This window comes from Bufo gargarizans, chromosome 4 (assembly GCF_014858855.1).
Source record: "Bufo gargarizans isolate SCDJY-AF-19 chromosome 4, ASM1485885v1, whole genome shotgun sequence".
NCBI classification, from domain to species: domain Eukaryota; kingdom Metazoa; phylum Chordata; class Amphibia; order Anura; family Bufonidae; genus Bufo; species Bufo gargarizans.
In genome coordinates this window covers 515,728,335-515,746,048 of record NC_058083.1, presented here as the reverse complement: position 1 = coordinate 515,746,048, position 17,714 = coordinate 515,728,335, and the positions used below count along the sequence as shown (strand labels likewise).

Sequence of the window (17,714 nt, the reverse complement as noted above, 5' to 3'; positions counted from 1 at the left end):
CAGGTCCTGAATCCATGCTTTCCTTTCTTGAGTCAACCGGAGGGACATCTCCACAGAGTCGACCACGAATCCTAAATATTGGATTGAAGATGATGGGCTCACATTCGACTTCTGCCAGTTGATGATCCAGCCTAGGCGGAGAAGAAAGGAGATTGCGATCTGAAGATGGTGGGTAAGGATCGGAACTGAAGAGGCTATGAAAAGCCAATCGTCCAGATAAGGAATGATAGTCAGCCCTTGGAGTCTCAATGCTGCCACCACCGATACCACCACCTTGGTGAAGATAAGGGGGGCAGAAGAGATTCCGAAGGGGAGCGCGGTGAACTGAAAGTGCCTGCGAACCCCTGAAATCTGGACCGCGATCCTGAGAAATTTCCGGAAGGCGGAATGGATCGGAATGTGAAGATAAGCATCTTTGAGGTCCAGAGTAGCCATGACATCCCCGAGGTTGAGGATATGGGTGACTGACCTTATGGTTTCCATGCGAAACCTTGTTTTCCTTATAAATCGATTGAGAAATCTCAAATCGATGATAATCCGGAGGTCTCCCGTCTTTTTGGGAACCAGGAACACTGGTGAGTAAATACCTAGGCCTCTCTCCCCTGCCGGCACCTCCTCTAGGGCTCCCTTGGAGATATAATCCTGGATGTAAGATTCCAGGACCATTTGTTTGGCCGGCCCGAAGTTTCGTGTAGCGACGAATCTTTCTGGGGGGAGAGAGAGAAAGTCTACCCGGTACCCGACGGAGACTAAGTTCAGAACCCAAGGGTCTGCGATCAACTGACTCCAGGAGTCTTTGAAATGGGAGAGACGGCCCCCCACGGGCGTTTGGGGGAGTGGTGTGGGAAAGTCTAGAGGAGACACTGCAGGGACAGCAGGGCTTATCCAAGAGCCTCGAAGAGGCCCATAGTCAGGAGGGATTTGCCTCCTTAGCGGGTTTACGGGAGCGCCTCGAATACTTACGAGACGGTCCCCCCCAATCTCTGCGCCTAGATTGCTGCCCCGGACGTCCTTCGCGCTTCTTTCCCTGCCTGGGGCGTCCCCGAAAGGGCTGCTGGGGGAGGCTCTTCCCCTTTTTGTCGGAGAGCCCCTCCATGATTTTATCCAATTCGGACCCAAACAGCCTGTCTGGTTCGAAGGGGAGCCCACAAAGATTAAACTTGGACGCGTTGTCCGCGACCCAAGGTTTCAGCCAGAGTGGTCTGCGGGCAGCCGAAACTAAAGCCATGGTTTTGGCGGCCAGCTTCAACTGCATCTGGGTGGAGTCGACTAAGAAATCCATAGCCAGGTTGGCTGACTTGAAAGCTGCTAAGATGTCATCCCTGGATACGCTCTGGTCCACATCTGTCTGGATCTGATTGAGCCTAGAGCGTAGATAAGTGGCCACTTCAGTGGCCGCAATTGAAGTTGATGCGGAGGCAGCGGCCGCCGCATAACTCCTTCTGAGGGTGCACTCTGCCCTCCGATCTAGAGGGTCCTGCAGGCTAGACCCATCATCTGCAGGGACTAGAGTGCGCCGGGACAACTTGGCTATCGCCATGTCCACCTTGGGAATGGAACCCCACGATTCCACCAAGGGTTTAGCCATCGGGTACATGAGCTTGAACTTCCTAGTGAGAACTGGGCCTTTCTCAGGCTTTCGCCATTCTGTGCGCATCACAGAAAGAAGGGTCTCATCCGCTCTGAAGACACGCTGTGTCCGTACGGCGGGATCGGAGGACTCCCCAATGTCAACATCATGGTCCCCCGACCTGATGGACTTAAGTAACTTCTGCGTCTTTTCTGGAGGGAAAAAGCAAGAAGTGATCTCTTCTTCCTCAGAAGAAGACCCCACCGAACAGGGGGTGGGTCTTTCGGGTGGTGCGGCTGAAGCGGCCACATCCATGGGAGTCTGAGAGGGTCCTGGTAACCTCTCATTCAATAAGCGCACCACTCCCTTAATGGAATCATCCACATATGTCTTCGTCCACTGAAACATCTCCTGCATCGTGGGATCCGTGGACGCCGTGCGACAACTCTCACACCTAGAATAGGGACAGCCGTCGTCTAAGGGCGTGTTACAATCAAAGCACGCCAAATGCTTCCTCTTGGTCCCGGATTTTCGCTGATCCGGATCGTTGGGGGAAGCCATAGTCTGTAATTGGAAACAAAAAAGACAGGTCATAACACCAACAAAAAAATTGGAGGTGGAGAAACGAGACCTTAAGGGGGCCCACCAGCACTAGAGAAATATAGAGCTGCAGAAGGAACACACAAACCCACGGTCAAGTAATATAAGGATATTACAAGGCACAGGGAACTCTGGAGCTAGCTTGTCAAAGCAATGCAACCAGAGCACTGAATGACAGGCTCTGGGCGCTTAAAAGGAAGAAGCCCCGCCCCCTGGGCGGGTCCCAATCGTAAATATCTTAAGGTATAAGAGGGCTAACAAAACCAGCTCAGCATGCTCTGGATAGCTGCCCCAGGTCATCCTGGATCACAGGATATCTATAGGTAAATAATTCTTAAAAAAGGGGGGAGGATAGGACCTCAGCCGCTGCGGAAAAAAAAACCAGGAAGTGACGTAGCGCAGCTAGTGCGCGTCACTTCCGGAAGATGGCGGCGCCCATAGCGCCACGTGTGTGTGGCGATGGGGGAACGGGAGACCAGGAGAAAACTGAGAAGAAGAGGGGAGGGGGACACCCCGCTCCCCGCGGTCCCCAGGTATAGCAAATCGCCGCGATCCGCCTGAAAATAAAGGCAAAAGAGAGAGCCATGTAAAAAAATCGGGGTGATCCTTTACATTAGAAAGAAAAAAGGATCCCCTAACTCTCAGCTCCAAAAGGGAGCGATACGCCAGTCCAACCTGTCCAAAGGACAGAAAAAAACACGGTGGGCTGGGGGGTGATCTCCTCCCTTTCAGGGAGCTGAAGATCGTTTATTGGTTCTTGGGCTCATTAAAATTCCGCCGGTCCTACCAGTCCACAGGGGCAGTTAACCCCATCTGTGCTGCTGGTAGGACGTAAGGGAAATTGTATTTTTTATTGACACCATCTACTTTTGAATTTGATGTGGTGTGAAGCTGTAAAAAAAATCGAGATGGGGTGGAATGTAAAAAAATAAATAAAAATCTGCCACAGTATAATTACAGTAATACCACATTTGCTATTTTTTTCTTTTAATACTGAAAAAGATAATAAAAAAAAATATATATATTCTTTTCTTTGCATCTCCATATTCTGATCCCCATTTCTGTTTTAGAATTATGTCTACATTGATGACTGAGGGCTCATTTTTTGCGTTGTGATCTGTAGTTTTATTATTTATACGACTTTGGAGTGTGTGGGTGAGTGGGTTTTTGATCACTTTTTATTCATTTTTTTCAGTTATACCGTTATACCTATTGAAGTGAATGGGTCCACATCTGCAAACTACCAGTGCATTGTGGACCACTATTTGTGGTGCAGCACTCTTGGGTAAAGCCACCTCAGGTGCCATGGTTACAAAAGTCCATGGCATCTGAGGATTAAAGGGGTTCTCCGGGAATTAAGAAGATGAAAATAATTATATATTACTTTATTATAAATATATTCCCATATACCATTCAGTAGTTATAATGGCTTGTTTAGTCTCTTGTGCAATCATTAGGAGAAATAAAATGGCCGCAGTCCTATTAATACAAACAAAACCGGTCCTAGTCACACAGCAGGACAAGTTACTTCAGAGCAGCGAGCTGCCTCATCCGCCTCTCTGCTCTGCTTGTCAGGGATTATAACCCTGAATACAGATGATAAGATCTTTAGCTGAATCTCTGTAGGAATGGAGTTCATGAGAAGACATGAGAGGAGGGTGAGGATGTGGATAATGAGCAGCAGCTCTTGTATGCAGTCTACATTACCACAGTCTGTCCTGTCCGTCCTCTCTGTACTTCATGTCTCCTCATTAACTCCATTCCTACAGGGATTCAGCTGAAGATCTTATCATCTGTATTGAGGATCATAATCTCTGCCAAGTAGAGCAGAGAGGAGGATGAGGCAGCTCTTTAGCAAAGTGTTGTGAAGTAACTTGTCCTGCTGTGTGATTAGGACAGGTTCTGTGTGTACTAATAGGACAGCAGACATTTTATTTCTCTTACCCTAAGTTCACACCTGAGCATTTTACAGCGCGTTTAAACGCGCTGTAAAACGCTCAACACATGAAAACCAATGCTTCCCTATGGGAATGGTTCTCACCTGGGCGTTTTACAGCGCGTACGATCGCGCTGTAAAACGCCCGACGCATAATCAAGTACTTGAGCTTCTTTGGGGCGTTTTGACGTGCGTTTGTGGCCATAGGACACTGCAGTCAATCACACAAACGCGCGTCAAACGCGCGTTTACTATTACAAAAAACGTGCATAAAAACGCACGACAAAAACGCGCGTAAAACGCGCATTTGAGAAACGCTCAGGTGTGAAAGCAGGGTAAATGATTGCTCCCCAGACAAAATGAGCCATTATAACTAATGAAAGGTATTTGGGAATATATTTATAATAAAGTAATATTTAGGTATTTTCATTTTTTTAATTCCCGGAGAGCCCATCTAATTTCTGCTATCAGCATTATGGTCAATCACAGACATTAGCCCTGGGTCTCTTCCCTTAACCCATTCACTACCAGAGTTTTTATTTTATTTTTGCATTTTCATTTTTCTTCCCTATCATCCCTGAGCCATAGCTTTTTTATATTTCCGTTCACATAGCTGGATGAGGGCTTATTTTTTGCGGGAAAAGTTCAACTTTCTAATGTCACCATTAATTATGGCGTACAATGTAATGGGAAGCGGTAAGAAAATTCCAAATGGGCGGAATTGGAAAAACAACGCAATTCCTCCACTATTTTACGGGTTTTGTTCCCGCGGCATTAGCAGAAAAACTGAACCATGCCCTTCATTCTCTGGGTCAGTACGATTACAACATGGGACCAAGCTGTTCCGTTCTTCAAAATACGGAATTCACACGGACGCCATCCGTATTTTTTGTGGATCTGTTTTTTGCGCTGATAGCGAATGGGTTAAAACTTTCAATTTGCAGCTGCTCCGCCCACACATACATATGTTTTTTGTATTAAAATAATATTAAAATTTTAAATATATAAAATTAGAAGGGGGGTGAGATTTGAACTTTTAATATAAATTTTCTTTTTCAGTGATAACTTCTAACCCTGTAGGGGGCTAGAACCTGAGATCTTTGGATCCCTTGCCCTATTCACCCTAATAGAGATCCATGAGGATGAATGGCATTATACTGCGCTCCCTGCTGAGCTGTGCCTCGTGCACGGTGTACCATGGAGCATATAGTCGTCGCCACAAGGGGGCAAGGGGGGGAATAGCCCCCCCCCCGGGTTATTCCTTGCCCCCCTGCGTGCCCCCCAGCTGATGCTGGCTGACACCCGCGTGACGGTCTGTTCTAGTAACAGTAGTTAGGGTGGCCACGGCGACTTTAAGTATACTCACATGATCCGAAGTCACTGTGCAGAGACGTCACACGCTGCCTGCAGATTCGTGCCACTCAATTCTGGTTTGCAGGCGCAGCGGCAAGTAGAAGGAGGAACAAACAACAGACTCTGCGGAGCAGCAGCTGCGCTGAGGTAGTCAAGGCTGCTGCTCCAGTGCTCCTACTGGTCTGAGTCTCTGAGACTGAAAAACTTTGCTGTGGCCGCCTTGTGGCTGTCATCATGTTGCAGCATTGTCCCACCAGGAGGGTAACTTTGGTTTCCATCTGGTCTGGATTAATCCCATGTTCCATCTTCCCAGATCAACAGTAAAGAAGATAATGGTGTGTTGGTGGGAAATTGCCAAGGGACTGCTGAAACTGAAAGGGGGGGAGTTTGTTTATTGGGGGGGGGGGGGGGGGGGGACTGTCACTGTAATAACTAGGAGGGATATTATGTACTAACTGGTCTGTGCTGTGGGCCGCCGGGAATTGCTGAAATGGGTTAATAAATTATGGGGGACTGCTGAGGGGTTAATAACTCTTGTGAAAGGCCCCATTCACAGTTTTTCTTAACCCCTCAGGGGACTGCTGTAAAGGGTTAATAAATACTGTGAAGAGGGGACTGGCTGGCTCCAGTACACCCCCTGTGCCTCCACAAGTTCTTCTCTTTCCTCCCCCCTTTACCCCCTCCCATAAAAGTGTCATCCACAGATGCCCATAACAGCGTCCTCCACAGATGCCCAAATGAGAGACAGAAAGAAGGGGAAAGAGTCCGAGGAAGCAAGCAGAGGACGGCACAGCAGACGACTGAATAGCTTCTTTTGTAAGTAAATTGTTTTATTATAAATGTTGTTTAATATCTGTTTTTGTCTTTTATTATATTCTGGCTTTTGCTTAAAGGGACAGTAAAAAATATATATATTTTTTTTAGTTATGTATGATACTTTTTGATAATAAATACATGTAAATGTAGTGGTGCTATAATGTGGACCCCAGGCCTCTCTGATGTCCTGCAGGCTGGGCTGGCGCTGTGGCAGCATACGGTTATTAGTGCCCCCTGATTTTGGACTGTGGTATCTTATGTGCCCCCCTATATATTGTTCCTAGAGTCGCCACTGATGGAGCATACAGTGACAGGCCTGGAAAACTTCAGAATCATCCAGGCTGCCATAGTAACCGATCAAAACCCCCTGATTTCACTGCGATCAGCGTTGATTGCGGAATCTGAGGAGTTAAATGTGGGGTCACTGCAGCAGCGCACGCCATACTATGAACAGCATTTCTTGACAAGTTAATTCCATGTGTCTGAATCGAATTTTTAGAAACTTCAGTCATCTCTAATCATCACACATCGTAGAGCCTGACTCCTCCCACACAGGTTCACATGGTCATGACATCATCACAGGTCCTTTACCTCCTTTAGGAGCAGTCTGAAGCATGACTCCTCCCACACTAGATCGCATGGTCATGACATCATCACAGGTCCTTTACCTCCTTTAGGAGCAGTCTGAAGCATGACTCCTCCCACACTAGATCGCATGGTCATGACATCATCACAGGTCCTTTACCTCCTCTAGGAGCATAGTCTGAAACATAGGTCCTCCCACACAGGATCACATGGTCATGACATCATCACAGGTCCTTTACCTCTTCCAGCAGCACAGCCTGGAGCCTGACTCCTCCCACACAGGATCACCTTGGTGACGTAATGTGACTCTGAGATAGGTGGTGGTGATAAGTGAGGTTCAGGTAAGTGTCCTGTGTGTTGGGCTGTGGGACGTCCTCTCCATGTTCTGTGCGGTCTCCTGTGGGGGTCAGGATTAGGGACAGGTTTACAGTCAGGGAGGTTTTGTGGAGAACATTAGATTTTAGAACTTGGGGGCGGGGCTACATCCTCTCAGAAGCCCATACATTCTAGGTGGGTACATGTGTCCAGCAGGGCAGGTAGGTGTGTAGTCACCGCCATTGTCTGTCAGGATTACTGGGGCAGAGGGGGCATTAACCCCTTCACCGCCAGCTCTCTCGGCCAGGCACAGTCAGCCTCCGCCAGCACTCAGCCCACTAGGCACTAGGCTGCCCAGGGACTGACTGAGCTACAGGAGCAGCACCTGGGTCTATCTGAGTGTAATCTATATGTACAGCGCAGGTATATACATAGTCATCCTCCTGTGTATTATAGTATAGACTATGCTGGTATAACCTGGGTATATCTGAGTGTAATCTATATGTACAGCGCAGGTATATACATAGTCATCCTTCTGTGTATTATAGTATATACTGTGCTGGTATAACCTGGGTCTATCTGAGTGTAATCTATATGTACAGCGCAGGTATATACATAGTCACCCTCCTGTGTAATATAGTATATACTATGCTGGTATAACCTGGGTCTATCTGAGTGTAATCTATATGTACAGCGCAGGTATATACATAGTCATCCTCCTGTGTATTATACTATATACTGTGCTGGTATAACCTGGGTCTATCTGAGTGTAATCTATATGTACAGCGCAGGTATATACATAGTCATCCTCCTGTGTATTATAGTATATACTATGCTGGTATAACCTGGGTCTATCTGAGTGTAATCTATATGTACAGTGCAGGTATATACATAGTCATCCTCCTGTGTATTATAGTATATACTGTGCTGGTATAACCTGGGTCTATCTGAGTGTAATCTATATGTACAGCGCAGGTATATACATAGTCATCTTCCTGTGTATTATAGTATAGACTATGCTGGTATAACCTGGGTCTATCTGAGTGTAATCTATATGTACAGCGCAGGTATATACATAGTCATCCTCCTGTGTATTATAGTATAGACTATGCTGGTATAACCTGGGTCTATCTGAGTGTAATCTATATGTACAGCGCAGGTATATACATAGTCATCCTCCTGTGTATTATAGTATACTATGCTGGTATAACCTGGGTCTATCTGAGTGTAATCTATATGTACAGCGCAGGTATATACATAGTCATCTTCCTGTGTATTATAGTATAGACTATGCTGGTATAACCTGGGTCTATCTGAGTGTAATCTATATGTACAGCGCAGGTATATACATAGTCATCCTCCTGTGTATTATAGTATATACTATGCTGGTATAACCTGGGTCTATCTGAGTGTAATCTATATGTACAGTGCAGGTATATACATAGTCATCCTCCTGTGTATTATAGTATAGACTATGCTGGTATAACCTGGGTCTATCTGAGTGTAATCTATATGTACAGCGCAGGTATATACATAGTCATCTTCCTGTGTATTATAGTATAGACTATGCTGGTATAACTAGGTGATTTTCCTAGTCTATGACGGAAAGTCATGGTTTTATTAAAGACACGGAGGCGAGTATTGCTATCTCCTTCTTTACTGTCCACCAATAGCAGCAAAGAAAAATTTTTACATCACATAACGTAACCATAGCAACATCACCCTCCCCTCACAGTCCATATAACAGACGGCTCCTCCTCTCAATCCTCCTCTTTCTTTACGAGCCTGACACCATGACCGGAACCACCGAACACGAAACCGGAACCTGGAAACGGGAAACGACCAGCACGGAACCACCGGAACATCCCAACGAAAACCAGCAACTCGGAGCACCGGATCTTCTTGTCAACGAAAGCCAACATGGCTATAACTGGAACAGGTCAATGGAGACCCGAAGCAAATCAACTTCCTCCTGAAAGCAATAAACAGGTTAAGTAATGGGCAGAATAAAACATCGCAAGTCAAACGCGATCCTGCCAGAGTAAACATCTCGAGTCGACACAGCATACATAGCATGCAAATCATACTGCAAACCACAGAAATACATAGTAAGGGAGGGAAACCCAGGGCGGGCAATACTCGCCTCCGTGTCTTTAATAAAACCATGACTTTCCGTCATAGACTAGGAAAATCACCTAGTTTTACAGCAAGACACGGAGGCTCCTATTGCTAAGTTTAAAGTTGAGCAATAACAGCAGAAAACAAATGTGGAGGCGGTCTAAAATAATACTCCCTGAATGTTGACGCCGAAGACCAGTCCGCCAGACGTAGGATATCCTCCAAACGAGCACCCGAAACAGCCAAAGCGGTAGCCGACGCGCCTCTAGCGGAATGAGCAGTAAATATGGAAGTATCAATTCCTGCTAACGACATAACCCACTTCATCCAGCGAGCCAAAGTAGGGCTGGAGACAGGACCAAACGGATGCCGAATGGACAAGAAAAGCTGAGGAACTGAAGACGACCGGTAAGCACGCGTCCGGGACTCGTACTCCTTCAAACAAGCCACCGGGCAAAGAGCCGGCGAAGAAGGAAAAGACGGATAAGACACCGACCTAATGTTGGTCTTCGTACGTCTGGAAATATTGAAGGTGACCCCCTCCGGAGTAAAGGACCTGGCGTCGTGATCAAGCGCTCGAACATCGGAGACCCGCTTGCAGGAAATAAGGCAAAAAAGAACCAATAACTTGGCCGACAACTGCCTCAAAGTGAGATCAGGGTTACCAGGCCAGTTGGACAAAAAGGACAAGACGACCGACACGTCCCAGGTCGTGGTGAAGCGAGGCCGGGGAGGACGAGACATGCGGGAACCGCGAAGCAAACGGCACACAGAAGGATGCTGTCCCGCAGGGACGCCCTCAAAACCCTGATGCGTGGACGAAATCGCGGACCTGAACAAATTAATCGTCCGATAGGCCTTCCCCGCCTCGAAAAGAGAAGTAAGAAAGTCCAAAAGATGAATCACAGGGGCCGAAACGGGATCCAAGTCCCGTTCCACGCACCAAACAGCCCAAGATCGCCAGGCTGCCCGATAAGATTTTCTGGTGCCGGGAGCCCACGCGTTGTCCAAAAGGCGTCTAGTTGCTTCAGAAATATCGACGACCTCTCCAGGCGTCCTGAGATTCGGCATGCCACCAGGCGCAGGGACCCGTCCGACAGAAGAGGGTGGTGAAAACCCTGAGGGTCCTGGAGGAGATCCGCCCGAGTCGGAAGAAGAAGAGGAACATCGATCAGGAGACCCAGGAGAGACGGGAACCAAGCCTGAGTCCCCCAAAAGGGGACCACCACCACCAACTCGGCCAGCTGACGACGCACCTGCAACAGCATCCTCGGGATCATCGCGAACGGGGGGAATGCGTACATCAGGAACCCGGACCAGGACTGGAGAAACGCGTCCACTGCCTCCGCCGCCGGATCCGGACGCCAGCTGAAAAAACGCGGGAGTTGGGTATTGAGGCGTGAGGCAAACAGGTCGATCCCAAACGGACCCCAGTATCCGGACAACACGGAGAAGGTCTCTGGCGCCAGCATCCAATCGCTGCTGTCCTTCAGGTAGCGAGAGCCCCAATCGGCTCGGCCGTTGTGAAGGCCAGGGAGATATTCCGCCTGAACCATGACCTCCCGGGAGAGACAAAACGACCAGAAGTCCTTCGCCAACCGGGCCAAAGTCGCCGAGCGTGTTCCTCCCAATCGGTTGATGTATCGCACTGCAGAGACATTGTCCATCCGCAAACGAATGCACGCGTGAGCCATACCACTGGTGAAACTCCGAATGGCAAACGAACCGGCCAGGAGCTCCAACGCGTTGATATGCATCCGAGTCTCGTCCACAGACCACCGACCGCCTGTGGAGATTCCATTGCAGTGGGCCCCCCAGCCGTGGAGACTGGCGTCTGACTCGATCGTGAGTTCTGGCTGGAGACCGAAAATCGCCCTGCCGTTCCACGCCCTCAGGTTGTCGATCCACCACACGAGCTCCTCCCTTGATTCTGGGTCCAGGATCAGAGTGTCTGCGAAGGAAGCGCCAGCACGGAGGTGCGCGATCTTCAACCGTTGAAGAGCCCTGTAATGAAGAGGGGCCGGAAACACCGCTTGGATCGAGGAGGCAAGGAGGCCGATGATCCTGGCCAAATGGCGGAGGGATAATTGCGGTATGGCGAGGGCACGTCTGAGTTCCTTGCGAATGGAGACTAATTTCGACGTGGGTAGAGAGAGGGAGGTCAGTACGGAGTCCACCGTAAAGCCCAAGAACTCCATCCTCTGAGACGGGGTCAAACACGATTTCTCGTGGTTGATCAGGAACCCAAGACGGGAGAGCAGGTCCGTCGTCCAGCGCAGGTGGACCAGTAAGGTCGGGGCCGATTGATGCATGAGAAGCATGTCGTCCAGGTAGATTATGAGGCGGACCCCGCGACTGCGGAGCCATGCCACTACCGGACGCATCAACTTCGTAAAACACCACGGGGCCGAGGACAGGCCAAACGGGAGACACGTGAATCGCCAGATCTCCCCGTTCCACAGGAAACGCAGTAAGTCCCTGGAAGGAGCGGCAATAGGAACCGTCAAGTAAGCGTCCTTGAGGTCCAGCTTCACAAACCAGTCGCCCGGCAGGAGAAGATCCCGAAGTAGATGGATGCCCTCCATCTTGAAGTGGCGATATCGGACAATCGCATTCAGAGCCCGCAGGTTGATGACCGGGCGCATCTGACCCCCCTTCTTCTGGACCAAGAACATGGAGCTGAGCACCCCCCGTGAACCCCGCGGGGCCCTTTCGATGGCCTGCTTGTGGTAGAGGGAAAGGAGCTCCAGATCCACCTGGGCGGTGCCGGGGTGGGAGAAACGGGAGGTGGGAGGTGGGGCAATGAGGTCTGGAGAGCCCACCAGTTCCACGTGGAAACCTTCCACCGTGGACAACACCCAAGGGTCGGACGTTATCTCCGCCCAAGCGGGGGAAAAACGACGGAGTCTGCCCCCTATGCAATGATCCAAAGAATCCCCCGAGGGGGGAGGACTTACCGTAAGGGCGTCGTGAAGATTGATTTCCTCGATAGGATCTGCCACGCCATTGTCCACCTCTGGCCGGGAAGAAGGGGGATGGGAACTTCTGTTCCTGAAATGCGGGACGTTGATGGTAGGAGCCTCTGCCCGCATTACGGGCTTGGAAATTGGAACGGCCGGACAGACGGCCCCTAGTACTGCCGGCCCTGGTGGAGACCCGTCCCTGAAACACTCTCCTAATGGAGGACTGGGCCTTATCTAGGGCCGTAAAAGCACCTACGAAGCGGCTCAGATCCTTAATAAAGGAGTCGCCGAACAGATGACCCTGGGCGTCTGCGCCGGACTCAGTAAGAGCCAGGTTGGCCAATTTGGGATCCACCTTAAAAGGATGGACTTGCGTCTCTCTATTGATAGAGAAGTGTTGGTATTCCCAGCGATGCAGATCGCACGCTGAACCCAGCCCCTCATCTCTTCCGGGTCAATCTGGGACCCATCCGATCTGGCGCTCTCCGCCAATTCAAACAACTTGGCCAGGGGACCAAAGATATCCAGGAGCTTATCCTGGACAGCTACGGAGAGCTGAGTCCAGACCCTTGCGGGGGTTCCAGCCCGACTTGGCCAGAAATTGGGTGACTTTGGGGTCAACCACGGGTGTGTCACACACCTTGTTAGGCACGATAGGCCTGGGGCATTCAGCCCTCATCTTATTGCGCGCCTCCTTACTAAGGGGGCGGCGGACCCAATACTCCAGATATTTCCCCACATGATCTGCAGGAAGCCATTCCGCCGATCTGGGATGGTGGAGGACGTCAGGGTCAAACATGGGTTCTCCCAACGGGTCAATAAGGGAAGATGCAGGAACGGCTACAGAAGAGGCATCCTTCACTTGGGAAGTAGAAGGGGTGGGGCAAGGGGCGTTACTGGGCCCCGAATGAGCCTCTTCCTCTGAACCTGCACTAGCTCCAGCAAATGCCTCCTCATCTGACCCAAGTTCGGCGTCAGAATCACTCATCAATTGCGCTCTAGCGCTTTTCCAAGACCGCGCCCGTTCTGCCTGGCGTGGATAGGCCCTTTTACGCGATCTATGCGCGTGTTCATGGGTGGCCGGAGGCGCACCAGTCAATTGGTCCTGTGGCACAGGAGGGTTCATAACTGGAGGTTGCTGAGCTAAAGGAGCCGCAGGCAGCACAGGCCCTGAAGCAGGGTGGCCAGCCAGTGCCTGTGCTATCGACTGCGACAGCACAGAGGACATTGAGTCCATCGCAGCAGAAATTGCGGCAGAGACAGAGCGCTGCAGCGCTACTGCCTGGGTGTCATCCATAATCTGAATATCCCTCACAGGGGATGAAGGAGCTGCAGCCTCAGGGGTAGGGTCTGAGAGCGGCATGGTAGGGATGTAGTAATATATATAGGGTAACATGCAGGGGACCGCTAACTAGCCTCAGGGTCTAGGAGGGAGCAGGGGCAAGAAGCTGAGTGTAGGTAAGCTAATGGGCCGACAGCAGGGCAAGGAAGTAGGGTTAGTCACCCGTCAAACCGGAGCTCCGGAACGATGCGACCGCACAGCCGGAGGAAAGCGATGAAAGAAAATGGCCGCCGAAGTCTCGCGAGACCCGGCGGCAAGCACTGACTAAAACCAAAATGGCCGCCGAAATCCCACGAGAACAAGCGGGAGGCGGCCGAAAAGGGGTACCAAGATGGCCGCCGAGATCTCGCGAGATCTCGCGGCCATAGAGAAGACGGTAGCGCGGGAACGAAGCGCCCGAACAGGTAAAAATCCACTGGAAGGGGGACAGAGGGAGAACGGAGACACCGCAAGCGGCACAAAAGAGGGGGAGACCAAAGGATCAATCCATACACGATAAATAAGATAAATAGGGTAAATACCCCCAGAAATAAAACGGCCCCAGGGTAAGAAAACCCTCAAGAGGCCACAACACAATAACTGCACAGGGAACGTGCAGAAAATCCCAAACACGTTAAAATAAGCCAAATCTATAGAACAGGCACAATTAGATTAAACATAAATGAGCTGCCATAAAAAACATGTACTTATCTTGGTGGCAGCAGCAAAGAAAGAGGAGGATTGAGAGGAGGAGCCGTCTGTTATATGGACTGTGAGGGGAGGGTGATGTTGCTATGGTTACGTTATGTGATGTAAAAATTTTTCTTTGCTGCTATTGGTGGACAGTAAAGAAGGAGATAGCAATAGGAGCCTCCGTGTCTTGCTGTAAAACCTGGGTCTATCTGAGTGTAATCTATATGTACAGCGCAGGTATATACATAGTCATCCTCCTGTGTATTATAGTATATACTGTGCTGGTATAACCTGGGTCTATCTGAGTGTAATCTATATGTACAGCGCAGGTATATACATAGTCATCCTCCTGTGTATTATAGTATATACTGTGCTGGTATAACCTGGGTCTATCTGAGTGTAATCTATATGTACAGCGCAGGTATATACATAGTCATCCTCCTGTGTATTATAGTATATACTATGCTGGTATAACCTGGGTCTATCTGAGTGTAATCTATATGTACAGCGCAGGTATATACATAGTCATCTCCTGTGTATTATAGTATAGACTATGCTGGTATAACCTGGGTCTATCTGAGTGTAATCTATATGTACAGCGCAGGTATATACATAGTCATCCTCCTGTGTATTATAGTATATACTGTGCTGGTATAACCTGGGTCTATCTGAGTGTAATCTATATGTACAGCGCAGGTATATACATAGTCATCCTCCTGTGTATTATAGTATATACTGTGCTGGTATAACCTGGGGTCTATCTGAGTGTAATCTATATGTACAGCGCAGGTATATACATAGTCATCCTCCTGTGTATTATAGTATATACTATGCTGGTATAACCTGGGTCTATCTGAGTGTAATCTATATGTACAGCGCAGGTATATACATAGTCATCCTCCTGTGTATTATAGTATAGACTATGCTGGTATAACCTGGGTATCCCCGGTATATAATTATATATGTACAGCTGGTTGCACATCTTCTGTATATACATGAAGGACATAATCAAAGCTTTTGTGGAAACCCAAACTGTCCTGTATTTCGCTCGCGCTCCGGTTTTTCCGTGTATAATCCACAGCTGATTCCATACGGTTTTCCATGTGGAGAAGCCCAGCCCGAGTGTAATCCAGAACCAGCAGTGTATGAGATTAGACCGATCTCATCTATATTGGGCTCTTTTCTCTATGTGGATATTGACCGGCCGTGCAGATTTATAAATTCTTAGCATGTCAGTTTTTGGTGGGGTTTTCTCCAGTTCCCCAGAGGCAGTTATAGGTGTTGTCGGCCGTTTATATTGATAAGCGGTTGTCAGGATCGGTCATCAGTATCTGATCGGCGGGATCTGATACCCGGCAGCCCCGACTATCAGCGGTTGGAAGAGGAGATGATGCTCCAGTGTGAGCGCCGCTTCCTCGTCAGTACACCGCACGTTGTCTCCTGTGGAGCGGTGGCACAGTGTAATTACTGCTACAAGTATGTATTGTAGTATCGGGCATGCTGTAGTATTGAAGTATTATGTGCCACTGTCCCTGGTACAATGTCCTCCTTTATGGGGTTGTGGAAGTGACCGCCCGACGTGTGACTGAGAATTACTAAAAGCTCATTCCCTTTGCTGGTTCTGTACAACGCTGCAGATTTACCGCACAGAAATCCGTAAAGTAAATCTGCAGCTGACCCGTCACGTGTGAACCCCGCCTTATACTGCACCGCAGCCGTTCTTTATGTGCTATATGGCGGAATTATTCCTGTACTGTGCGATGGACGCGGCTGAAGGTTTCTTATTCATTAGTTTCTTATTATCATAATTTGTATTTTTCGTGTTTTGTTAATGAATAAAATAAATTGCGCTGAGCGGTCCTGAGGGGAAATCAGCTGAACGCGGTATGACCACAGAAATGACTGACACACGGCATCAAAGTGGGCAGGAGTGTGATTTAAAGGGTTAAATGACTTTGGGCCACTGACCAGCATACATGTTCGTATATGGCTGCATTGCTAATAAAAATTATATTTTAACCTCTTCTCGACCAGTGGCGTACATTTACAGCGCAGCGTGACATAACGTGCCATACAGCTACGTCCTGGTGATGGGGGGGTGCAGTATCTGCACCCTCCCGATCAGTGGCACAGACCCAGCTGACAGCCCAGATCCTGCTGTATACTCCAGTATCAGTGAATACACTGATGCTGATGTATTAACCCCTTCTATGCCTCGGTCAACGCTGACAGTGTCCTCTTTTTGGTTTGCGGCTTTCATGCTGCGGTGACGGGGACCAGATGGCTGGGAAGGCAGCCTGATGTCTTACACAGGCCTCAGAGCCTGCCAGCACGGAAGATTATAAGACCCAACCTAGGGGATCAGACCCCCAAAAGTTAAAGTCCCACAGTGGTATAAAAATAAAAACAAATTGTTTTCAGAATAAAAAGAAATTGTTTAGAGTAAACAAAACGTTAGAAAGCTTTCAGAAAATTTCCAAAACCCACTTTTTAAGGACCATTTTTGGTCTGGAGTCACTTTGTGAGGCTTACATAATAGAAACCACACAAAAATGACCCCATTTTAGAAACTACACCCCTCAAGGTATTCAAATAAAATTTCTGAATTTCGCTTTTTTGTCCGATTTTCCATTTTAATAATTTTTTTAGGCTAACAAAGCAACGGTTAACAGCCAAATTAAACTCAATATTTATTGCCCTGATTCTGTAGTTTACAGAAACACTCCATATGTGGTTGTAAACTGCTGTACGGGCACACGACAGGGCGCAGAAGGAAAGGAATGCCATATGGTTTTGGGAAGGCAGATTTCACTGGGATAATTTTGAGCTGCTATGTCACATTTGAAGACCCCTGATGCACCCCTACAGTAGAACCTGCTGAAATCCTCTGCCGCAAGTGTTAAAGTACCCTAAGGTAGCAGTTTTGTTGGTACTATTTTAGGGTACATATGATTTTTGGTTGTTCTATATTACACTTTTTGTGAGGCAAGGTAACAAAAAATAGCTGTTGTGTCACGGTTTTTATTTTTTGTTATTTACAATGTTCATCTGACAGGTTAGGTCATGTGGTATTTTTATAGAGAAGGTTGTTACGGACGCGACAATACCAAATATGACTTTTTTTGGTTGTTTGTTTCAGTTTTATATGATAAAGCATTTTTGAATGATTTTTTTAGTGTATCCATATTCTGAAAGCCATATTTTTTTTGGGCGACTGTCTTATGTAGGGGCTAATTTTTTTCGGTATGAGATGATGGTTTGATTGGTACTATTTTAGTGCTCATATGAATTTTTGATCACTTGCTATTACACTTTTTGTGATGTAAGGTGGCAAAAAAGTTCTTTTTTGGCAGTTTCTGTTTTTTTATGGTGTTCGGCCAAGGGGTTAGGTCATGTGATATTTTTATAGAGCAGGTTGTTACAGACTCAGCAATACCTAATATG

General features: G+C 48.2%; 2 protein-coding genes across 3 annotated transcripts in view; both read left to right on the top strand.

The window, feature by feature from the left end:
- The first annotated feature begins 7,085 nt into the window (after positions 1 to 7,085).
- LOC122933673 (gastrula zinc finger protein XlCGF26.1-like) overlaps positions 7,086 to 17,714 on the top strand; it is a 284,426-nt gene continuing 273,797 nt past the window's right edge. For both annotated transcript variants that reach the window (XM_044288614.1, XM_044288613.1), the window contains exon 1: positions 7,086 to 7,201. The gene's annotated coding sequence lies outside the window, so the exon portion shown is untranslated. The remainder of the gene's footprint in view (positions 7,202 to 17,714) is intronic.
- LOC122933675 (gastrula zinc finger protein XlCGF57.1-like) overlaps positions 7,153 to 17,714 on the top strand; it is a 376,277-nt gene continuing 365,715 nt past the window's right edge. The window contains exon 1 of the mRNA XM_044288622.1: positions 7,153 to 7,201. The gene's annotated coding sequence lies outside the window, so the exon portion shown is untranslated. The remainder of the gene's footprint in view (positions 7,202 to 17,714) is intronic.